General features: G+C 40.5%; 1 long non-coding RNA gene across 1 annotated transcript in view; it reads right to left on the bottom strand.

Annotated features, from left to right (window-relative positions):
* LOC140610253 (uncharacterized) overlaps positions 1-18,200 on the bottom strand; it is a 72,892-nt gene that overhangs the window by 8,724 nt on the left and 45,968 nt on the right. The window lies entirely within an intron of this gene.

The raw sequence follows: 18,200 nt of genomic DNA, 5'->3' as shown, positions 1-18,200 counted from the left end.
CAGATAAGTGGGGGGGGGGGGGCGGTGCCAAGGGCATTTAAGAGGAGCTCTGGGGAGGAGGGTGTTGAAGTGGTGCTCTTACCCTGGATGCACTTGGGAATTGCAGGCAGAAGCTGCAGTCAGCCTGGGAGAGGATGAAAAACTGATGGTGTGAATTACATGCCCGTCAAAGGACAAGTTCCCAGTCCTTTAGACAGAACCGCAGGAAGTCTTTCTGCTGAGCTCCTGAGCTGCAGGGGAAGGCCACCTGAAATCATCATATTACATTGGAAAGCAGACCCAGATGTCCTAGGGAGCTGCAGGACTCACCTCTACCTCTGCCAGGCAGATGGTACCATGAGATGTGTTCATGGTTCATTTTGCCAGGCTTTGGTGTCACAAAGAACCATCTCTTAGCTGTGCTGTCAAGAGGGAGACTGAGATGGGCATGGAAGCAGCACTGATGCTGTGGCTTCTTGTTGCCTTGTTGTCATTAGAAATTTTCCAGCCGCAGGCCTGGGGATGGTGACAGGGATCTTGTGTCACTACAGGGGCATGGCCCTCCATTCACCACTGCCCTCCCCATATCCCTCAGTTCTCTGTGTGAAGACATCTCCTCCCTTTCTGTCAAGGCAGCTGTGATTTATGGTGTAGTTGCTGTGCTGCCCAAAAGGATCAGCCAAAAAGGACCAGGGGGATCTAAACAACCAGCCAGAGGAACTCCATTGCAAAGCAGTGTGCCCATGGCAATGTGTCTGCCCCGAGGGGCTGCTTTTTGCTAGTAGGTTCATGGAGACCCCATAGACAGGTGCTGGTTTTGCTTCTGCCCTCACTCCTCTTATGCTCCCAGAGCTGAATAGGGGCAGAGCAGACACAGGCCGAGTGAGGTGGGCAGCAGCAGTGGGTAGGATAGGAAAGATGGGGAGATCACACATCCCATAGTCCCGAGCCACATTTACAACCCTGACCTGCTTTCCAAGGGACTTAGCTACATAAATAAGCAAATATAATAAGCAGATCCACAAAATTGTGTTATAACTGACAAGGGTGTCAGAGACTCTCTCTCCTGGAAGATTGTAAACCAGTAGGTGGCAGACATACTTATGTGACACTTAGAATATTTATTTGTTATTTATTTATTTTCATAGGACAATTTCCCTAAATAGGTAGGCTTCTCTCAGGGCTCCACTGGTCCCATCCAACATCATGTCCCGTTTGCTTTGACCATTTGCATAACCACCCTGGTTCTTGGAAGCATTTGAATGTGTGATCCTTGTTATTGTTCACTTCATTCATGTTACAGATGGAGAAACTAAGGCTCTGGGGGAAGCGGTGTTACATCCAGTCTACATAGGCAGTCTCTGGAAAGGGTCAGCCATGGAACTGGCCTCTTGACATTTCTGTCCACTACTATTTTCTTCACTTAGAGATGCTTTCCAAGTCTTGAAACGACCACATTGCTTTTATTCCAATTTGAGCTTGACCTTAACCACCTTTGTGGTCTCACTGGGTCCTGCCAGGCTGCAGACTTTCTTCCCCTTGCAAAGAGGAAGTAGCGTTGACAAGATACACCCAGCGCCTTCTTTCCTATCTCCTGAAGGTCTAGAGTGATACACAAGTACAATGAGTTGGGAGTGACATTAAGGTGGCCTCCTTTACTCTGAATGCAACTCTTTGTGGCCCTGCCAAATTCCTGCCTACTCTGCTTCTACATTCCTCCATCCCCTGTTTGGCATTACTCAGCTTCCCCTTTTCTGGATGATTCTTCTAATCTCCCAGTCTTGCTCAGTCTATAGTCTATTGAGTAGCTGATATTTCTTCCTGGCTGATTCAGTTCCCAGAAGTGGGGTTTTTGGGGTTCGTGCACTATCCCTAGCCTCTTAGCCACCTTTCTTCCTATTGCTAACCTGTTGTTCTTTTCCCATGGAGTCTAAGTGTGCTTCATCTTTCTTCCCAGAACTTTCTAGATCATACATTTTTAAGAGCAGAAATATGCTTTAAGTATTGCCCCTCATAATTTTCCGTTTATGAGGGTTTTGAAACTTATACTCCAAATGACCTGGAGTGAGACAGGCAGAAGGAGACGACTGTCCTCAGTTTGATGACTCAAGAACATACCCTGCTTTACTACTTCATTGTCAATGTTCATAGTGCTGCTACCTCATGGCCTCCTGAAGGAATTCCCAAACATGCATCAATACATCTATCCATCTGTGCATCTGTCCATCCAATAAATGTTACACTACAAAAATAGTGAGCAAATCACCACCAGTCTTTACCTACATGCATTTCATCTAACTTGGTGGAGGGAGATGGATAATAAGGAAACAAATAAATGGACAAGATAGTTTTTAAGAGGACTACATGCTATGGAGAGGTGTAAAACCCAGGGATGTGAGAGAATGTGATGGGTTTGGGGAGGCTTCTTTAGACTGAATGGTTGAGAAAGGCCTCACTAAGGGGGAGATTTTTGACCTCCTTAAATGTGCAAAGGAATCATATGAAGTTCTGAGGCAGAACACACATGTGCAAGAGCCCTGCAACTGACATTAGTTTGGCAATGTAGGGGAAAGGGAGGAAGGCCGGTGTGTTGAAGCACAATTATAAAGTTGGAGAATGGTAAGGGTTGAGGTCAAGGAGCTAGAGAGGGCCTAGAGCATGGATACCTGATAAAGAATGTGGAATTTTTCTCTAAATGTAATGAGAAGCCATTAGAGGGTTGTAAACAGGGACGTGATTTGATCTAATTAATGTTTTAAATATATTACCGAGGCTGTAAGATGGAAAGTGGATATCAGGGACATTTGCATTCTTCCTCTTGCTTGCTTTGACAAAGTCAATTGCCATACTGAAGAGGACCACATGGTAAGGAACAGATGGGGACTTCTAGCCAATAGCCAATGAGAAGCAGAGGCCTTCCTTCCAATAGACCACAACAAAGAAGGTTAGCCTCGACCATGTAGATAAGCCCGGACACAGATCCTTCCCCAGTCAAGCCTTCAGATGAGACACCAACCCTGGCAAACAACTTGACCATAGTCTTATGAGACACCCAACTGTTCTGTGCTTAAACTCCTGACCCAGGGCACCCCGGGTGGCTCAGCAGTTTAGCGCTGCCTTCAGCCCAGGGCCTGATCCTGGAGTCCCAGTATCGAGTCCCACGTCAGGCTCCCTGCATGAAGACTGCTTCTCTCTCTGCCTGTGTTTCCACCTCTCTCTCTCTCTCTCCCTCTCTCTCTCTCTGTGTCTCTAATGGATAAATAAAATCTTAAAAAAAAAAAACCAAACTCCTGACTCAAAGGAACTATGAGATAAGAAATGTGTGGGGTTTGAAGTTTGTGTGACTAAATTTGTGACAATCTGTTATGAACCAGCATATGAGCAATACATGTTTGTGTGACTAGTTAACTCTGGATGTTAGAAACCAATCTAAATGGGCATCTAGTCAAAAGCAAAAGTAAGATCTGGAATATTGGGAGGATCACACTCTCAGAATGAATATTGATGAATTCTTTTAGTGATCAGAGTAGAATTAGTCTTTATGGACACAATTCAAGTTTGAATCTATCAGTAGTACATAAGAATTGAGTCAGAGGTTATGTTTTACTTAAGGTCAGTCCCCCTGAATTCTTTTTTTTATAATTTTATTTATTTATTCATGAGAGGCACACAGAGAGACTCAGAGACATAGGCAGAGGGAGGAACAGGCTCCCTGTGGGGAGCCTGATGCAGGACTTGATCCCAAGACCCTGGGATCACAACCTGAGCCAAAGGCAGACACTCAACCACTAAGCCACCAGGTGCCCCAGTTCCCACGAATTCTTATTACTATATTCATTATGTCAGTGATTCTTTTGAAGGGCCTACATCCAAGGATAAAGCACTGTTAATACTAAAAGTATAAACTGCTCAATCTGCCACTGATATTGAAAGACTTCAAAGCTTTGGAGGCCGCATTCATAAAATCCTGGCTGTAAGATATGTGGGAGCTTTTTTTGGAATAGGGTTGTGGAAACAATGAGGGACTTAATTTTAGGGTTAAAGGTTCTGGACCCACCTCTGATGTGTGTGGGGGCAGGGATTTCCCCACAACACCAAGTAATTTTCCAACATGAGCTGTGTGTCCTACAATTCAACTCAATTATGACACTGTCTACCTAGAGACAGTACCAGATTCCACAGGGTAAGACAAATACATCCCCCTCACCTTCAAATGCCAGTCACTGACCCAGGTTGTTACTGTGCTTCTGAACAACTGGCTCCATTTTGAAGATTCCCACTTCTGGGATTCAATTAAATTACCAGAGAACTTCACAGAGCTCTCAAAACATTTGCTCACTAGATTACTGTTTTCTTACCAAGGATATGAAAGGATACAAATAAATAACCAGGTGAAGATAGATATAGGACAAGGTCCCAAACAAGGGAGTCTGTTTGTGTGAAATTTGAGGCTAGGCATGGTGGCATAAGGCAATGTTCTGGTTTCTCCAATCTGGAAGCTCTTCAAATCCCCTCCTTTTGGGTTCTTGTAGAGGCTTCACATCTGGGTGTGACATCATTGGCCACTGCTAATTGATTCAACCTCCAGCCTCCTCTTTCCTCCCAGAAATTAGGGGGGCAGGACTTAAATTTCCACCCCACTATTTATGGTTGGTTCCCCTGGGAACTGGCACCCATCCTTAGGTGCTTCCAAAATTCACCTCATGAACATAAACCCACTTGTTTTGTAAAGGAGCTTGTTATGGATAACAAGATACGCATTCACCTTTAAGGCTCTGAAATGATTTCAAGGAACTGCGTATAAGATGCCGAATTGTCTTGCATGCATTTGCCTTTTCAGGTCCCCAAATAACCATGTAGGGCTGAGTTCTGTACCACAGAACTTCAGTTTTCAGAGGCTTAATAGAATAAATATTCACTTTCTTTCTTGTGTAAACTTTTCAATGCCCATGTACCAGTGTGGCACCTGAGCACATTTCAACAGTGACTCAAGGATCCAACCTTCTTTCTTTTTAGGACACTGTCACCTTTGGTACCATGTGACCTCCATGATTGCCAGAGATGAAGAGAGTATGGGAAAGACTTGCTTATGCATTTCATCCTGGAAGTGACATGGGTTAGCATCAGTCACATGAGGCCCCCTATATGCAAGGCAGGCTGAGAAATGGAGCCCCTTCTTGGCAGTTACTCCTCAGCCATAGTTCTACATGGGGAAGGAGGCAGTCTTTCAGGGTCCCTTAACGTACCTGTCTTGGGTTTCCACTGAGAAAACTGAGGTTCCAAGAAGTTTCTCAAGATGTTGCTCTGAGAAACTGAACCAACCTTGTAGGTGACAAAGGCAGCACTAGAACATTGAGGACAAAACTGTCAAAAATATGATGTGACAGCTTTCTTAAGGACTTTGGTCTTCCAATTCCCAGGCAGATCTCGTTACAGAGAGGGGCTCTCAAGTCTGAATGACTTGGTCTCAGGCTTGATGCCTCCACTTACTAACTGCATGATGGTGGGCAAGTTCCTTTTCTCCTCTGCTTGGTTTTCTCATTTATAGAGTGGACACCACGATCATATCCACATCAAATGCTTTTTGTGAGAATTAAGGACTTTTTTCATGTGGAAAGCTTTGGTTGGTACTTGGCACATGGTCAGCACCAAGTGTGACCTATTGCTGTTGTTGCTGTTGTGATCTCTGGGTTCTGTTCTGGGTCCATCTGCCTCAGCCTCGGAGCCCTGCGTGCTGCCATCTCATCCTTATACACGATATACTGCTGTGCTCTACCCATCCTAAAAACACAGCTTCCTTCCTACTTTCCGAGCTCTAGGCCACTAGTTTCCCTCTCCCTGGGAATATTTATAATATTTAGCGACCTGGTTGACCAACCTCTATCTTCTCTCTGGAAGAGAGTGGTATCTTGAGCCATAATTATCTCATCATCTTAACACTCTTGCTCTGGCTTCCACACAACAAAGATTTTTCTCACTAGGTCTGTTTCTGAAATAATTATACAGGATTGTTGCATAATCTGCATATATTTTATTCTACAAGTGCCTGAGTTTTAAGCACAATCAAACCAATACCTCAACTTATTGAAATGGTAAAATACATTGGGATTCAGGCATACCTGAGGATAATTAGAACTAGCAAATCCAATTTGTTCCAAGGAATTCAGGTTAATAAAAAGAAAAGATTGTCTTCTTTTGAGTGCTAATCCAGTGGCTGTTTATGAGGGTAATGGGCAGCATACACTTTACTTGCTCCCTTCACCTTGCCTGGATAGAGAAGGCCTAATGTTGAACTTTCAAATGTTAAAGAGGTCATTCATAATTAACTTGCATGCTAGGAATTTTCCAAGTGAATGTCACATGCTTCCAGGGTCACTGACCTACTCCCCTATATCTACATACCCCTTGGAACACAATGGCCCAGCCACAAAATGGACACCACAGGGCCATGCAGTAACATTTACACGTGATATCCCTTGCTATGGGGCATTGCATGCCATCCATTGTTGGCTCACAACACTGGGCCATTGTGGGTTATGCACAGAGCCCACTTCCTGGTTTCAAAGGTCAATTCCGAATGACACTGGACCCTCTTCCCAAATTCAAGGACTCACAAACACCATATCACTCACATGCCTAATAAAGTACAGGGTCTAGGCTCTCATTCCAGTGCTCTTTCTCGTAACCCAAGTTTTCTTCCTTACTGTGTATTTCTAGTAATACTTTTTCATGTTTCTGTGTGTAGCATGCAGAATCCTTAAAACTTTAGTGCTAGAAGTGGCATTACAAATCACCTTGTCCAAATTCCCCATCCTGAGAAAGGAGATGCTCTAGTTTCCTTTATGAATTAATTGGAAAAATGAAACATCCTCTCATATCATCATGACATAAAAGGCAGCCCTAAAGCAAATCACCAAATATGATTTGACAGTTGTGTTTTGGGAGAGCCGTTTAGTACTATATCTCAAAATAGGCAAAGGTACCTGTATGTTGACTTGGTAATTAAACTTCTAGAGTTTTCCCTACACCCTACATCATCTTTCATAATAGTGAAAAAACCTGATAGCTATCCTAATGTCCCTCATTATGGCAATGGTTAAATAAATTATGGCACATCCTTGCAATGACATATTCTCCAGCTATTGACGAAATAAAGTTATTATGGGGAAAATATTTCTTATGCATAAGAAAATGTTAGTAGAGGTTCTTGTGGGAAGAAATAAGACAGAGGAAGGGCATATTAGGAAAGCTTTCACTCTTTATACTGTTTTGTTTTGCTCACATAGTGAAGATTTTTCATTTGAAAAATCAGCAAGAATTATCTAGTGGAGATATCCGTCATTTTTTCATTTAATACATATATATTTTTTAAGACCAAATAAATTGTTATTTTTATAAATTGAAACATATAATTCATTGTAGATGCTTTGGAAAATACAGGTATTCATTCATAATGCTACCACCCACTGCTTTGTATCATATGCCTGTTCAACCTTTTCATTATGCATAATTTTATATAATAAAAATATCATGACTTTTTTCAATGAAAATATGATCACATTGTAAATATCTTTTTATGACTTAAAAGATCAACTTTCCATTATATTAAATAATCTTTTACAACATAATTTTAATGATTTCAAGATATTCAGCTTTCAGCTAGCTTATTAGACCAGATTCTAGCTGTCATATACTCAAATTGTTTCCAGGATTTTCGTATTTATTTAGTTTTTGTTTTGTTATTATGATTATATAGTCATATGTTTTATTCTCCTCCCCCCAAGATAAAATGTTAAAAGTGGCTATAATGGTCTCTGCACATTTTCTAACCTTCTGATAAATACTGCCAACAAATTCCAAAGAATTCCAAATTCTATTGAGTTAATGCACTGGCAGCAAATGAGAATTTTCATTCATGGTCATTCACACTACACGGTACAATGGATACTCACGGCAATCATGAGAATCCTTAAAAATTCAGTAACATTAGCAGGACTTTGTATCATAAAATAGGAAAACTGTCTCCTATCCACTATTGATAATGCAGTAACTTCTGGAAAAGACAATAATGCAAAGTTAGGAAAAGCTCCCTCTCATCTTTCAGTCTTAAATTCAATCAATTCTTACTGAATGTCAGGCTTTCTTTTAGTGACTGGGGACATGACAGGAGGCAAGACCTCAACTCAGCAAATAGAGTATTTTGTAAAACAATTAGGGGAATTAAATAAAGCAAGGAGTTGGTGGAAGGTGCCAGGGGAGCCATGCCAGAATGGCCAGTCAGGGAGGGCCTCTTTCAGGTGATCATAAGGGGTCAGACATGGAAGACCTAGAAAAAGTGCATTCTAGAAGAGAAAATGGGAAGCCAGAAGGCCTTGAGGTCACAGGGAAAGCTCTTGGTTTTGGTGGAAACAACAACAAAAAGATGATTGTGTCTACAGCACAGTGAGTGAGGCAGATGGGGACTGAAAATAAGGGTTGTTGGTGGGCTGAGCAGGGAAGATGGTAAGAGATGCTTCACTCATGGAAAGGAGGGCAGATTGTATTCTAAGTGTAACAGAAAATGATTGGAAGTTTTTTAACAGTAGAGTGTTGCATTATTTATTTAAAGAAGATCTCCTGAACTGCTTGGCAAAGAATGGATTGCAGGAGGTAGGGGCTCAAGTGGCAGCCGGGAGATGTACCAAGAGGACATGGCAACAGCTAATTAAAGGTGATGGTGGTCTGCCCTATAGTGGGAGCAGCTGAGATGGAGGAAAGCATGGAGTCCACATACTTCTTATGGGCAGAAGTGATAGTTCATGGCAATAAATGGAATGTGGGGAGGAAGAGAGGGGGAAAAAGATGTGGTTCCTGGTTCCTGTGGGTTTTTACCTGGGAAACTGGTTTAATAAAATAGCTATTGATCTAGAATGAGAAGAATGGAAGGGTGGCAGGTTTGACAGTGGGTTTGGGGAGCAAGAACTCTTGTTCCAGACAAGTTCAGGTTGATATTCCTTGTAGGCATACAAATTCAAGTGCCAAGTTGACAGCAGATGTGTTCTCTGGAGTTCAGAAACCATATAAGGCATGGCAATCGGGGAGGATATTTAAAGCCATGGATCTAGATGAGACCATCAAGAAAGAATGGGGAGGGGAGGGAAGAGAAGAGGAGCAGATGGAAGAGAAGGAGATCATGAGGAGCCAAAAGGCTGAGTCCTGGGCTACGCCGATTGAGTGGAGGGAGGGAAGAGGATCCAAGAGGAGATGAGGAGCAGCCAATGGCATAAGATGATCGCTAGGAAGGAGACATAGGTATTGTGGAACTCAGGAGACGATGTATCAAGAAGGAGGGAGTGGCACTTGTCTGCACTATTGCTTTGAGTACACTTAGTGGAGCAAGCCTACCTCTGCGAATGTGGAAGAAGGTGCTGCGGCCAGCAGAGAAGGGCTAGGGAGAGGACAGGGAAGCACGCTGAAATTGTAACCAAAGTTTGGAAAAAGATATGAAGCTAGAGCCGGGGCATCTGCAATAGTCAGCTGGGGAACATGCCAGTTTGAATTACATTTTTAATGTTAACTTATTTTTAATTTTTTAAAGATTTTTAAAAATAAATTTATTCATGAGAGACACAGAAAGAGAGAGGCAGAGACATAGGCAGAGGGAGAAGCAGGCTCCATGCAGGGAACTTGATGTGGGACTCAATCCCAATACTCCAAGATCACATCCTGAGCCGAAGGCAGTTGTGCTTAACCGCTGAGCCACCCAGGCATCCCTAACTTCTTTTTAAAAATATTTTGTATTCATTTGAGATAGAAAGACAGCGAGGGGAGGGGCAGAGGGAGAGAGAGAGAGAGAAAGACCCCATGCTGATTGTGGTCCTGAGGTGGGGCTTGATCTCACAACCCCGAGGTCATGACCCTGAGCCAAAATCAAGAGTCAGACTCTTTTTTTTTTTTTTTTTAAGAGTCAGACTCTTAACCAACTGAGCCATGCAAGTGCCCCTTTAACATTAAATTCTTATTGCAAAATATAATAGGCATATGTGGAGTCAAGAATAGGCAATGGTGCTGTGTATTTTAAGGAGATGTTCATGAAGCAAATACCTAACATCCATATAGGTCATGACCTAGAATGACATCAGCACCCAGAATCCCTGTTATGCACCTCTTTCTTCCATGTGGAGGTAACCACCTTCTTGACCCGGCGATGGTCATTTACTTGTTTTCCTTTATACTTTATCATAATGTGTGTATCCTTAAACAATACGGTTTAGCTTTACCTCATTTTTTAATAATACGCAAAAGCAATCACATCATATGTATTTTGAAGTCTTGTTTCTACCTCAGTTTTACATTTGGGATGTTCATCTTGCTGCAAGAAATTATAGCCTGGTCACTTTCATTCTTGTAGAGCGTTCTGTTTTGTGGGTGCACCACATTTACTGTCCATTCTACTGGTGATTCTAGTTTGAGGCGATTTTGAGTGCTGTTCTTATGGGTGTTTGTGTACATGTGTTTCTTGGGGATACATGTCTGAGATTTGAACCACTATATCATAGAATATGCACGCCCTTAGCTATGGAAGACCGTGGCACACTGTTTCAAAAGAGATTTTACTCATTTACACTCCTACCAGCAGTGTTTGAAAATTTCTCTTGTTCCAAATTTTTATCCACTTGGTATCAATGGAATACTTTTTTTTTGGCATTTGACAGGTGTTCAAAGATATCTTTTTGTTGATTTATTTTCTATTTTGAAATCTGTAATGTTGATTTTTTGCTACTTGGATTTTTCTTCTCTTCTTTCTCTTCTTTCTCTTCTCTTCTTCTCTTCTCTCCTTTTTTCCTTTCCTTTCTCCTTCCTTCCTTTCTTCCTTTCCTTTTTTTTTTTTTTTTTTTTTTGTGAGACCCCTGGTCTAGTCTTTGTCAATTTCCCTATTGGTTGTCTGTCTTTTTTATGTTAATATTGAGACTATTCTTTATATATTCTAGATACTAATCTTTTGTTGATTATGGGCCTTAAAATATTATTATGTGCTTTCACTCTTTCTAGGGTGTCTTTTAATGAAAGAGAGATTTACAATTGTAATTGTATCTTTTTAAATAAAATTGCTCCAAATAGGAGAAAATGCATGCTTGACAAAGCCCAAGATACACGTGGAGTCCTTAAGTCTTTGGAGTACTTGAGAAACCATAAAATGAGAAAAGGGGAGAACTTGAGGGTGTGCCATTTAAATATAGTTTTTTTTTCTAAAAGATTTTATTTATTTATTTATTTGAGAGAAAGAGAGAGCTCACGCATGCATGACTATGGGTGGAGAAGGGCAGAGGGAGAGGGAGAGAGAGAATCCCAAGAAGACTCTGCATTGAGAGTGGAGCCCAAGGTGGGGCTAAATCTCATGAATCTGAATTCATGACTCGAGTTGAAACCAAGAGTCAGACACTTTTAACCGGCTGAGCCATCCAGGCACTCTGTAGGTGTCCAATTTAAGAATAGGAAAGCCATTCCTATTCGATGTTTGCTGTTTCGATTTGGAGCCCTCTGCTAATGAGGGAACCCCTATAGATTCAGAGTTGGGGAAGCCCATCTTAATGATGTCAAGCTTGGCAGTTGCTTCCGTTGTATACTAAGTGAAAGGAAGGGAGGGAGACACGGAGGGACAGAGGGAGGGATGTGTGAAGGCAGTTACCCTTGCAAAAAACATACAAGTTTGTTTTTTCCTTTCCTTTGGAAAGAGTACTTGAAGAAGCAGGTTGTGGGGGGAGAGGAAAGAGCCCCTGCTTCAGAGATCTCAACAGTTATCGATAGGCTTTAGCCAAAGATAAAGTCTTTCGAGGAGGTGTGGGAGGTGTGCTCCCTGTGCTTGCTCTGTCACCCACTCATTTTGAATCATGAGCCACCACCCTCATTATCATTTCTCAGTCTCTTTGACCAAATCCAAACCTCTTTCCTCCTACTTCCAAATCACTGCCTGCCATTCAAACCCATGGAGGCGCACTCCAGTTGGCATTTGGTTCTGAATTAATACATATTAATGGGTGGTAATACATTTCAACCAGTGCATATATTTACTTGAAATACAATTTTCCATCTAATGCATTCTATTCACATCACTGCATGGTAACTGCATCCAGAATAATATCTTTAGTGATTATTCATTACTGAAATAATATGTCGGCGCCAAACAGCAGCTTTTAAGTGGCTTCAGATTTTTTTTCTCTTTAAATTGAACATGTTATTATTACACAGATAGAATAATCCCATTATCCCCACTAACTGAAGACGACAGCTTCAGGAGGCTATTTCACAAAGCCTCATTCAGGTGAGACCCACGGCCTTCCTCTGATGGTGGGGAGAAAGGGAGTAGGGAAATGATTTCCAGAAAGGTGCTGCTTCACATGTACGTACAGATGTGGATGAACAGATGTAGCACAGAGCAGGTGAATAAACAGAGTATGGCCCAAGGCAAAGTGTGTGTGCTGTCTGGAAAAAAAGTGAGGGTAAGAGCAGATGTGTCTTTTGAAAACTGTGAATGAGTGAGTGTGTGTGTGTGTGTGTGTGTGTGTGTGTGTGTGTGTATGAGAGAAAGAGAAGAGAAATAGCAAAAATTAACGCAAGAAATGCTCTGGGAATATAGAGTGATGCAGCAAAGCATTGCACTTCACACAGAAACTTCAAGATAAACTGCCATGACCTGCAGAAAGCCAATATCACATCTTAGAACATGAGAGAAAAACAGGAAACGTTTATTGAGTGACATTTCTATCATGTAACCCATTTATGTTTTCCCTAAGTGATAGGTATTGCTGTACCCTATTTTCTCAGATTAGCAAACTGAGGCTCAGAGAGTCTCAATTTAATTGCTCAGAGTCTATATCTAATAAGTGCTATGGAGATAATTTGACTATAAATCCATGTAATGCTAAATTGTGCATTCCTTCCCCTGCGTGAAAATCTGAGCAGTGGGTAAGGGTGTTAGCTCTTCAAAGCTCAGCCTCATCATTCACACTTGTGAGATGTAGGGCCTTGGGCAAATTGCTTGATTTGATGATAGCCACTTTCCTAGAGGAATTTCATGAGGATTCATTGAGATTGAGCATGTGGAGAGCCCTGGGTCATAAAGAATGTGTCAGTTATTGGAAATCTGTTCTTTCATCCCACTCTGTGATCTTGCAGCAAATGGTTAGGTGCTTTGCAGCTGCAACCAGACAGGAGCCCTCCTTCCACCCCCCCATGACCTCTGTGAAACCTTGTCTCCTATGGTCCCTGGATCTGTGCCTCCTGCCTCAGTCTGAACTAGACCTGCAGCCTTTGTTGTACTTAGCATCAACATTTTGGATGGCAGGATAATAGCAATGACCTTGATTGGTACTAACTTTCACAGAAGCAACCTAAATCGTGCTCATGTTTGTTTGTTTGTTTAAGTTAACAGCCATTTATTGAGCTCTTGATTTTTAAAAAAGATTTATTTATTTTAGAGGGAGTGACAAAAGGAGAGGGGAGAAAGAATCTCAACCAGACTCCATGGTAAGTATGAAGCCTGACATGGGCCTCAACCCAGGACTCTGAGATCACGACCTGAGCTGAAACCAAGAGTTGGAAACGTAACCAACCATGCCACCCAGGCACCCCTTGAGCTCTTGATTCTGAGGGTGAATTTGGGTTGACTTGGGCTAGGTCATTCTCTGATGGCCCAAGTTAGACTCAATCTTCTGTAGTCAGCTTCTGGTCAAGTCAACACATTATTTCAGGAGGTTGACTGGATGACAGCTGGGTCACGGGGGCCACTGGGCCACATGCCCTTTCTCAAACATCTCATTTACATGATGACGAATGTTTCAAAAGCAGCTAGTACAAATGCTCTTCAGGTGAGTGTATGCTTTACAAGTGCCAATTTCCCATTGGCTAATGCCAGTCACGTGGCCAACACAGACTCAAAAGGGAGGAGAGGACATATCCCTGATGGAGGACAAAATCTCATTTTTGCAATCTCTCATAATCTTCCTTCTGGCAATAGAATCCTTCAAAAGTCCTTTCATACACAAATCATATTTTCTCTGTCTCAAGACAAAATTCTCATCCAGGCTTGAAGTCTGGGATCAAACGATGCTCATCAAGTCCCGACATACTTCTCTTTGTCCAGGAAAACTTGCTTCCATTCTCTGAATAGATTGATAGCTCTCTTGTACACAATACTTGTGTGCCTTTATTTCTATTTCTTTTTCTTCTTTTATTTATTTGAGATTTTATTTATTTATTCATGAGAGACAGAGAGAGAGAGAGACCGAGAGAGAGAGAGAGAGAGAGAGAGAAGCAGAGACACAGGCAGAGGGAGAAGCAGGCTCCCTGCAAAAGAGCAGGATGTGGGACTCGATCCCAGATCCCAGGATTACACCCTGAGCTGAAGGCAGATGCTCAACCGCTAAGCCACCCAGGTGTCCCTCTTTTTCTTCTTTTAAATTAAAATGAAGAATAATTAACATATAATATTGTATTTGTTTCAGGTGTACATCGTAGCAATATGATATTTATGTATATTACAACATGGCCACCAAAATAAGTCTAGTTTCCATCAGCCACCATATAAGGTTGTTACAGTATTGTTGACTACATTCCCTATGCTGTACTTTACATCCCTGTGTCTTATTTATTTTATAACTGGAAGACTGTACGTCTTATTCCCCTTCACCTATTTATTTCATCTACCCACCCCTTCCATCCCCTCTGGCAACCATCAGTTTGTTCTCTGTATTTATCAGTCTGTTTCTATTTTGTTTTCTTTGTTGTATTATTTTTATTGTTTCATCGTGGCTTTCACATTAGGCTCACCTAACAAATTCTTAACAAATAAAGATGCTGAGGGCTCAGTCCACGAGATGAAGCCCAAGAGTATTAGAATTTTCTAAATCAGGTGATTATAATATTCTGCACTTCTACTAGGGCTGATTCCACAGGTCTAGAAACTGGTGAGAAAATCAATAAGGCAAACCTTAGGGACTAATGGACAATGGGGATGGAAAACTGAGTGGAACCTCAAATCCAGTCTTTGCCCAAGTGGTTCTGAGAGAAAGCTGATCCAGGTGAAAGCTATGCACCAAACCCAGGTGCTGAATACCGGGGAAGGATCATTAATTGTCTAGTGTTTCCGGGAGGGACCCCAAAACATTATGATTTTCTTTTCTCTTTTTGACCTACCTTTCCTTTCCTTTCCTTTCCTTTCCTTTCCTTTCCTTTCCTTTCCTTTCCTTTCCTTTCCTTTCCTTTCCTTTCCTTTCCTTTCCTTTCCTTTCCTATGTAGATTTTTTTTTTTTTTTTTTTTTTTATGATAGTCACAGAGAGAGAGAGAGGCAGAGACACAGGCAGAGGGAGAAGCAGGCTCCATGCACCGGGAGCCCGATGTGGGATTTGATCCCGGGTCTCCAGGATCACGCCCTGAGCCAAAGGCAGGCGCCAAACTGCTGTGCCACCCAGGGATCCCCCTATGTAGATTTTTAAAAATTAATTTTAATTTAAAAATGACCATGTGGTCATTATGAAAATTGTATTATAAAAATCTTAATGCATGGTCAAATTTATGTGACACTCACAATTGGAATACAGAATGGTCACCTAAAAAAACTACCTTGTGATACCCATTTATAGTTACATCCTCCAACAACCCCAGCTCTGGTGACAACTGATATGCTGTCCATCACCATGGTTTGTTTTTTTTAGGATGTAATTTAAATGTAGGTACAATGTATGTGACCTTTTGAGACTAGCTTCTTACACTCAGTATAATGTTTATGTGATTCATCCAAATTATTATGTGTATCAATGGTTTATTCCTTTTTAATGCTAAATAGCATCCCATTATATGAGTGTTATTATATGAATGTACCACATTTTATTTATCCATTCATGAATTGAAGGACATTTGGGTTGCTTCCAGTTTTTGACAATTATGAATAGAGTTGCTGTAAACCTTTGTGTGCAAGTTTTTGTGTGTGCATAAGTTTATTTTCTAGGGTCATATGGTAAGTGTGTGTTTACCTTTACAAGAAACTGACAGTTTAACAAAGTGGCTATACCATTGTTCATTCACACCAGCAAAGTATGAGAATTCTATTTGCCTCTCATCCTACAAACACTTGCTGTCTTAGCTCTGTGTTAGGGATTTTAATGAATGTGTAGGTGGAGGGAATCTCATCACGGTTTTAATTGGCATTTTTCTAATGGCTAAAGATCTTGCAAATCTTTTCATGTGCTTATGTCATCCTTAAATAATCTCTGGGGAAGTCTCTATTCACCTCTTTTGAACCTTTTTAAAATTGGCTTTGTTTTCTTACTACTGAATTTCAAGAGTTCTTTATATACTCTAAATACAAGCCCTTTGATGTGTGATTTGCAAATATTTTCTCCCAGTCTGTAACTTGTCTATGTATTCTCTTAATAGTGCCTTTCACCAGCATGTTTTTTGTTTTTTTTTTTTAAGAAGATTAGTTTATCAGTTTTTCTTCTATGGATTATGTTTTTGATGCCATACCTATGAGATTTTTTTTTTTTTGTATTCTATGACTGTGCTAGGCTCAGTTATCAATTCTGAGAGGATTGTTGGCTTTTTGTTTGTTTGTTTTCTGCAGATTCCTTGAAATTCTCTAAAGATAATCATATTGCATTCAAGTAGGAGTTATGGTTTTTTATTTCTCATCTGTAGGCCTTTTATATTGTTCCCCCCTCATTGCACTAGTGATGGGTTCCAGTACTATGTTGAATAAGACCAGTGGCATGGGAAATTCTCTTCCTCTCAATCTTAAGAGGAAAGTATTGAGTCTGTCATCAATAAGTATGATGATAGTTATATGTGTTATATGGATGTTTTCTGTTAGGTTGAAAAAGTTCCCTTATATTTCTAATCTGTTGAGGTTTTCTTATGGGTAGATATATTTTATTAAGAGTCTTTGCTTTTTCTGCATTGATTGATATGATCCTGTGGATCATATGTGTAGACACATTTTTACAATTAATAGTGAATTCACATTCATAGGGTTCAGAACATTGACCTAAACCTTGTATTTCTGGGACAAACACTAATTGGTTGTGATATATTATTATTTGTATATATTCATCTATTGATTTGCTTGCATGTTGTTAACAGTTTTTCATGTCTATGCTCATGAAGGGTATTGATATGTTATTGTTCACTTTTGGCACTGGCTTTGTTTTTTGTTTCAGAGTAATGCTTGACTTACAAAAGGAAAGGCAAAATTTTCTCTTTTTGATTTTCTTGAATAGGTTGGAGAGAAATAGTATTATATCATCTTTAAAGTTTTGGTAGAATTTCCCAGTAATTATTTGAGCCTGGAGATTTTCACTTTTGGAAGGCTTTTAGCTACAAATTCAAATTGTTTAATAGTTATAAGGATATTCACATTATCTGTTTCATCTTGGGTAAGTTTTAGCACTTCATGCTTTTTGAGGAATTGGTCTTTCTTATCTCATTTCTCAAATTTATGTACAAAGAGTTGATTATAGATTCTGATTCCCTTATTAATTATTCTTTTAATGTCTATAGTATCATGAAGTGATATCTGCTCTTTCATTTCAAAGTTATTGGTAAATTGTGTCCTTTCATTCTTTTTTAAATCTACTTTGTAAATCTTGCTAGAGTCTTATCATTTTAAAAAAGAAAACCATATCTGGGGGCATCACAATGCCAGATTTCAGGTTGTACTACAAAGCTGTGGTCATCAAGACAGTGTGGTACTGGCACAATTTCATTGATCTTTTCAAGAAATCAGCTTTTGGTTTCATTTATATTCTCTATCATTTTTATATTTCAATTTCATCTGCTTCTGCTTTTATCTATTATTTTCTTCTTTCTGCTTGCTTGGGTTTAATTGTCTCTTTGCATCTAGTTTTGTAATGTGGAAGCAAGTTTATAGATTGGAGACCATTCTTCTGTTCTAACATAAGTATTTTGTACTATAAATTTCCCTGTAAGCACTGCTTTAGGTGAATACCACATATTTTGATAGCCTGTGTTTCCAGTTTTGTTATCCTTTGTAGATTTTTATGTCCTGTTTTCTACAAACTTATTACATTTTAAACTGTTAGGATCCATCATGGACTTTATAGCTGTGGTTTTGCCAACATATATGAGTTTAACATTTACCACACCTGGCAATTTATGCCTTATCATTCATTTACTCCTTCATTTCCTGGACTGATGTTTATTGGGTGTTTCCCATAATCCAGCCACT

The sequence above is a fragment of the Canis lupus genome, chromosome 2, assembly GCF_048164855.1.
Source record: "Canis lupus baileyi chromosome 2, mCanLup2.hap1, whole genome shotgun sequence".
Classification (NCBI taxonomy): Eukaryota; Metazoa; Chordata; class Mammalia; order Carnivora; family Canidae; genus Canis; species Canis lupus.
This window is presented reverse-complemented; position numbering and strand designations above follow the sequence as displayed.